Here is a 7,540-nt window from a genome sequence, read left to right on the forward strand (position 1 = left end):
ATATATATATGTATATATATATATATATATATATACATATATATATATATATATATATTCTCTTGTTATTTTCAAAGTCTATTTGCTTAAGTATTGTATTCCATATTTTCAATGGCAATCTATACATACCTCTTCAGGGAAGTAAGTTACTTCAAAGTTTGCTTAGTTTGAAGCAGTCTGTTAGCTTCTTTAAATTAAAGATTTTCAGGGTTAGGAGTTCTCTAGTGGAGGTTTTGGGGTCACTTAAGTATACTATCATATCATCTGAAAATAATGATATTTTGACTTCTTCCTTTCTGATTTTTATCCCTTTGATCTCCTTTTATTGTCTAATTGCTCTGGTTAGGACTTCTAGTACAATATTGAATAGGTAGGGAGAAAGTGGGCAGCCTTGTCTAGTTCCTGATTTTAGTGGGATTGCTTCAAGTTTCTCTCCATTTAGTTTGATGTTGGCTACTAGTTTGCTGATATTGCTTTTACTATGTTTAGGTATGGGCCTTGGATTTCTGTTCTTTCCAAGACTTTTACCATTAAAGGTTGTTGAATTTTGTCAAATGATTTCTGAGCATCTAGTGAGATGATCATGTGCCTTATTTCTCTGAGTTTGTTTATATAGTGGATTACGTTGATGGATTTCTGTATATTGAAACATCCCTACATTCTTGGGAAAAGCCTACTTGATCATGGTGGATGATTGTTTTGATGTGTTCTTGGATTCGGCTTGCAAGTATGTGAAGAAATAAGTCAGGCTTTAAGCAGAAGCAAGAGGATAGTAGGCTTGATTATTGCTGGTATAACAGCTTTAATTATATTAATTGCTAGCAGCATTGCTTCTCCAATTGTTTTGACACAAGAAGATAACACTCTTTTACTTTTGTTAATCATTTAGCAAAAAAGGTTACTAATGTGTTGACTATACCAGAGGATTTAGATAGGCATTTGGAAGAACGGATTGACGCTCTTTATTCTATTCAAATTTCTGGAAGGAGGTTCAGATTTTAAGAGTAAGGAGCCATTTTGAGTGTGATACCAAATACCACTGGGTTCATGTTAGTTCTAAAATTTACAGTGGTAGACCTTATAAATAGGAAGAAGTTTAATGGCACCTGCAGTGTATTTGGCATCATTCTAACACCTCTCAGGATGCTTTAATGATACATAGGGAGTTTATGAATTTCAAGAATGCTGCTCTGATGAGTGTTGATTCTCCAGATACTGCAGATAAAATTAACCATGGCCTGAGGTCAGTATTTCTATTTTGATCAAAATTCAAAAATGGCATGTATAGCTTGATCATGCTAGCCCCTTTTATCCTGAAAATACTTTTATTCCTGCTCACTGTGTTAAAGCTTTTCTTCAACAACAATAACATGTTTGCAGCCAAGTACATTGCTTGAAACTGAAAATAGAATCCCAGACAGAGTTATTAAATTAACAGGCTGGCAAGCCAAGGACATATAAGATTCTACATAGAGCCTAAGACAGAAGTGCATTTCTTCTGATAATACATATTCCATGATGGGTAAGGAAGGCATTCTTGTCAGAATGACCTAAGACAGTCTCAGTCTTGTTAATGAAATAAAAAAGGAGAAGAGGCAGAGAGCCTCTGGGGCTGCTTGGCAAGAATATGACGTGGGCCAAAGACAAGGAAATGGGTTGCTTGGCAGGAATATGACATGGCCACGGACAAGAAAGTAGGCTTCAGGCAGGAATCTGACGTTAGGCTAGAACAAAGAAGTAATTTCAGGTAGGTATCTAAATCATAGGCTAGAACAAAGAAGTAATCTCAGGCAGGAATCTAAATTTTAGGCTAAAACAAGGAAGTTGACTTTAGACATAAAAATGACCTTGGGCTAGGAAAGGGAAGTAGGCTTTGGTCATCCTGATAAGCCCTTAGAAACAATGATCATGGGAGTTTTTATTTAATTGGGTTTAATGCCTTGCTTGTTCTTTGACTATTTGTGTTTATTGTATTGCTTGTTCCTTGACTATTTGCATCTATTGTATTGCTAGACCCTCAACCTAGAACTGACCTTAATACATGCATGTAATCAAAATGGTATAACAACATAAAGGAAGAAGGGGGATGGGATAGAGGATTCTAGGGAGGGGAAACGGGGAAAGACGATGACATCCATATTGTAAATAAATAAATAAGATATCCAATAAAAAATAAATTAAAGATTTAATAATATCATTCATTTAATGTTGTTATTGAAATGGATTAGCTGATTTCTTTCATTGTGAGAGTTGTCTCATCTTGTTTTGAATAACCTATGTATTTTCTTTTGCTTCTAGTTTTTCACAAAATTTTATGGTTTATTGAATTAATTCCATGTGAATTTCTGGTAATGATTTTTATTTGTTTAAACTGACATTGGCATTGTTTTCCTTTGCTTTGTTCTCATTATTGCCTACCTTCTTTCTTTTTCTGCATAGAGGACTTCTTTAAGTGCCTTCTGTAACAGAATTTGTGGTTATGAATTTTTTCAGCTTATACATAGTTTGAGTGGTTCTCATGTCCAGTTTGAATATGGAATGATGGCTTTGCTGAATATAACATTTTTGTTCAGTAGTTTGTCTGTCTGTCTGTTTGTTTGTTTGTTTGGTTGGTTTCAAGATAAAACACACCATGGCTTTCTGTTGTTTAGTTGTTCTGAGGGAGAAGATGTTATTCTCGTGAGTTTGCCATTATATACTCTTTTTCTAAGATATTTAAATGTTTTCAAGTATATATTTCAAGTTATATTTGTAGTTCATATAGGAAGGTTCTTTCCTGGTCATATAACTACATGGGTTTTAAATGTTTAGTGTACTAAGTAACCATATATCTACTAAGAGCTGGGAAATTTTCTGCTATTAATTTCCTAAAAGTTTTTTTTCTATGCATTTTTTCAAAACTATGATACTTTTTTGTCCATTGAGAAAAATATAAGCCATATTTTTAACATAAAATTAATTTTTTAACATATAGTATATCTATAATGTCTGTCTGTTGGTGCATTAGGATGCTAGATGAAGATATTTAATTCCTTGGGTTTGAGGTTATAAGTAACTGTAGGCTGCCCAGTGTGATTTAATGGAAACAAACGTGGGTCCTCTGGAAGAGCAACTAGGGATTTTTTAAATTTTTTTCTCAAATCGTAATTAATTCACACAGGGGTTATAAACACAGAAAGGCAGGATGTGGGGAAGGGAATGACACTGGAGTGTGGGTGTTCAGGGGGAATACAGATATCTTCAGAACCGGGTATCGGCTAGGTGAAGGTTCTTAACAAGTGAGACCTGTACAGTCTTTTCTGGCCTTTGATAGTATTTTACAAGTCATGTAAACTTTGTTTATATTTCTTTTTTTGGTATTTTATGTTATTATCATTGATGTTGTTTACAAATCTTATATTCTTCTTATACTTCATGTAATTTATTGGTAAGATTTTTCTACTAAGTTTTACTTTTAGCTTATTGAGGTTTTGATTTCCAAGATGTTTTCATTTTTAAAATGTTTGTCTTTTATTGATGCTTGTATTCACATCATGGATTGGCTTATTTCATTCATTCAGTTGTTTATATTTTTTGGAGTTCATTGAGTTTTAATCAAATAAGATTAGTTTAATATTGCTAGTTAAATAAAGAGACAACTCTAATTTCTGATTAACAAGTACATAGCAACAATTGTTTTAAAGCACAGAGCAAAGAAACAACTTACACAATGATCATATCTTTACTGTCCATTCTGGTGATAGGACATATGCTTACAGAATACAATAAAATTCAAAAAACTAAATGCCAAAAGACCACATAATACAATCAAGATTTCTCACATGAACTGAACAGATAATTTTCAACTGAAGAACTACAAATGAATAACAAATATATATGGAAATGTTCAACAGATTTATCTACTAGGGAATTACCAACTAGAACTTCATTGAAATTATATCTCTCAATATTCAGAGTGTCTATCATGAACAAAACAAAGTATGAACAATGTTGATACAGATATACAGAAATTGAACATTTATTTCAGTGAATATAAATATGTTGCTTATATAGATTAATAAGGTTTATCTTTAAATTTAAATAACATGTTTTTAGGCTTATTATGTCTATGTATACACCTCAAAATTAAAAGGAACAAATAATAGAGATGTTTTCATAGCATTATAGAATAATATTATTATACTGTTAACAGTATACAAGGCATAGAATCAGCATCGGTATGATAAATTAATAAATAAATTAATTAAAAAATCTGGTCCAGGTGAGGGATATCAAGATATTTTAAATAAGAAAGAAAAAAGAAAGAAAGAAGGAAAGAAAGAAAGAAAGAAAGAAAGGAAGGAAGGAAGGAAGGAAGGAAGGAAGGAAGGAAGAAAGAAAGAAAGGAAGAAAGAAAGAAAGGAAAGAAGGAAGGAAAAGGAAAACGTTTTTGTTCTGCAAAGAAAATTGTTACAGTTTGGTGAAGAGGCAGCCTCTAGCATGAAAAAAAAAACAACAAAAAACAACCAACCAACCAAACAAACAAAAAATAAAACCTCTAACCAGCTATCCATATGATTGAGGATTAGTGTCTAAAGCATATAAAGAATTTTTAAAAAGTCTAATACATGTTTTAAAAACTCATAGTCATCAGGGAATTGGAAATAAAATGAATGCTAGGGATTATGTTTGTGCTCAAGTCCTATCTCCTTGATGGGAATACCTTGGCTTGTATTGACAAAGGTTTTGGGCTCCCACCTCTCATGGTTTGATCTGTGGAGCTACCTGATATCTTTAGAAGACATGATTTCCCTCTATTTACTCATTGCTTCTAGGTCATACTCTTCTTTTTACCCTCTCTTCCATAATGATGTCTAAGTTTAAAATGAGGAGTGTTTCCCTATATAGCTGAGAATTCTGTTGTCTCTTATGCTTTGTGCCTTCACCAGTTTTGGGTCAGTGAATTAAAAATGATCTATTGTGAGTACAAAATTCTCAAGTAAGGAAAGAAAAAATATATTGACATATGGATATAATGATAAATCATTAGTAACAGTTATACTATGTCTATTTAGCAAAATAATAGTAAGAGAGATCTCTCCTAAAGTTTTTGGTTTGTAGAGCTATAGGTTCTTCGCCTGTAAATGATGCTATGTATGGGTTTCATCTTGTGAAGTAGAACTTAAATCTAATCACAAAGAAGTTGTTTCCTCCATGATGTTCATGCCAGTTGACACTCTTTGTCACCCCAGTCATTACTGTAGTACATAAGGTACCTAGCTGGGTAATATCAAAATTTAACTTTCTCATAATTGTTTCATAAGACCATGAAAATTAGACAGCAAGGATGATGTTTCTCCATGTTTTATTACTCAAGTATATGTTTTCACCAGGTCTTATTTTCAAGTTCTGGAGGAAAACCAATAATAGTATTGATACCATGTATTTTTCATAGGTCAATTGGGACCTATTGTCCAACAACTCTAGAAGAAGTTCCCATATAACACTCAGAGTTTTGAAAGTTAACAGATGGTGTCTAATAGTTCAATATATATATAATATATATTGAATATACAATATATATATACAATATATACATATATACAATATATATATATATATGTGTGTGTGTGTGTGTATGTATATGTATATATATATGGATATGAAGTATAGAAAAAAGCCCTCCAGCCAGTGTTCTCTTTCAATTCTTTATACCATTTTATTCTATCACCCTCTTTACAAAACATCTTTGCATGGCCCCTTAGAAATTTCATGACCCCTTTGAGTATTCTGAACTAAACAAACATACATGAGGATTCAAGCTAAAATCCAGAGATGGGAGAAAGACTTTTGTCTCTTTTGGGTCTGAGTTACCTCACTCAGAGTGATTGTTTCCACCTCTGTCAATTTGTCTGCAAATGTATTTCTAAATGGGCTTAGTAGTATTACTTCTCTGATGGTTCTTTGCTTACGGTTGGTGTTTGGTGAGCATAGTATCAGAGCATAAGGGGTGCCTTCTCTCTGTACTTCTGATAACAGTGGGGTCTCTCTGATAGTTCAGGCAGGCATGTTGTAGACAGTAGTATATCCTTAATGCACTCCTGTCAGTTACTTCTCCAGACTTGTCAACAATGCTTACTCTAAAAGAGTAAGCGAATTGAGTTTGTTGAGGGCCCTTGTGTGGATATCTATGATCTGGGCTCTGAGCCATCTATCTCCATGTTTGTATACAGCCATATTGACAGCCTTTGGCTCATATGCCCTGTTCTATAAAGTTTTTCAGAATTCAAACATGCCTCAATCACAGCTATAGAGAAGTACAATTTTTCTCAGTTGGCCTGTGTGTGTAATTTTATGATAATATACCTATCTCTTGTGTTTAATTATGCCAGGCTTAATTCCAGCTCTGCTGACATGAAAAGAAACAAACAACAATGGTAACGTTACAACATGGAACCAAACCAAATTTAGAAACACAACAACTCTCAATCAAAATGACAGCCAGGCACAGATCCACCCATTTATAATCTGCACCGGGAGTCAGAGGTAGGGATGCAGCTAGCCAGGACTTCTTAGTGATGCCCCGTCTAAAAGAAAAGAGAAGAAAATAACAGTAGCTATATACCAGTAATAAAAATAGGTTGAACAATTTTGTTGCAAAATACATATACAAATTAAATTTTAGTAAAGGAGCAATAATTAGGTGAAAGGTGAAAATCAAGGTATGCAAAAGCCCTGTGAGTAACTTGGTACTCAAAAAGGAGTAGATGGAAAATGAGACAGTGGAAAAGAAGGAATAAAGGTTTTATTAAAGTAGAATGGGAAATTAGAAAACTTAGAGGCATTGCAGGTGTGACTGTTGTATCACATGTGTGTCAGTAGGTGGCCAAGAGGAAAGAGGCTATGTTTATGCTTAGTGATCTTACCTATGAAAATCTAAATGGATAGCCTAATATTCTCTGAAAAAAAGTAAGTCCCCTGAGATGATCACCAGATCAGTGCCTTCGGGCCCAGACATCAAAAGTCTGAACCACACAGGCCTGTGGGGCAAATGAGGCTAATGATAACCCATACCAAGTGCCATAATGCATAAGCAGGGAGGGCATAGTAATCCTTAGACTACTCCTGAGATGATTCCAGACACTTGGAGACCCTGGGCACCTCTAAGAGGAGCAAGTAAGTGGTGGGTAAATAGAAGAGAAAAAGAATGTGGGCACAATAAAGAGAGACAGAACTGGAGACTCATGGGTCATGAGGAACAGCCTGATGTGAGTAGCTGGTGATATTTCCTGGAACCGTGATAGTGTTCAGGCTGGTGTTGTCACTGGGGTTATGACTGGGTAATGGCCTTGCAGCAGTAAGGGTCTGTTACCACCAAAGTGGATATACCTGGTCTTGGTTGCCACTCAGGGTCACGTTGATGTCTAAGTGCTGTGCAGAACTGGCCTCTCCTATCACCTGGGCATCTTGGCACATTTGGCCCTGGAGGCATGAAAGTAGAAGAGCTGACACTACCCTTGGCCATCTGTAGTACTCTGGAGAGTAGACCTGCATATTATAA

The 7,540-nt window shown here is 34.5% G+C and overlaps 1 pseudogene; it reads left to right on the forward strand.

The window, feature by feature from the left end:
* The first annotated feature begins 6,812 nt into the window (after positions 1-6,812).
* Positions 6,813-6,936, forward strand: LOC114632858 (annotated as a pseudogene).
* The last annotated feature ends 604 nt before the right edge of the window (positions 6,937-7,540 follow it).

This window comes from Grammomys surdaster, unplaced genomic scaffold (genome assembly GCF_004785775.1).
Source record: "Grammomys surdaster isolate TR1022 unplaced genomic scaffold, NIH_TR_1.0 97, whole genome shotgun sequence".
NCBI lineage: Eukaryota > Metazoa > Chordata > Mammalia > Rodentia > Muridae > Grammomys > Grammomys surdaster.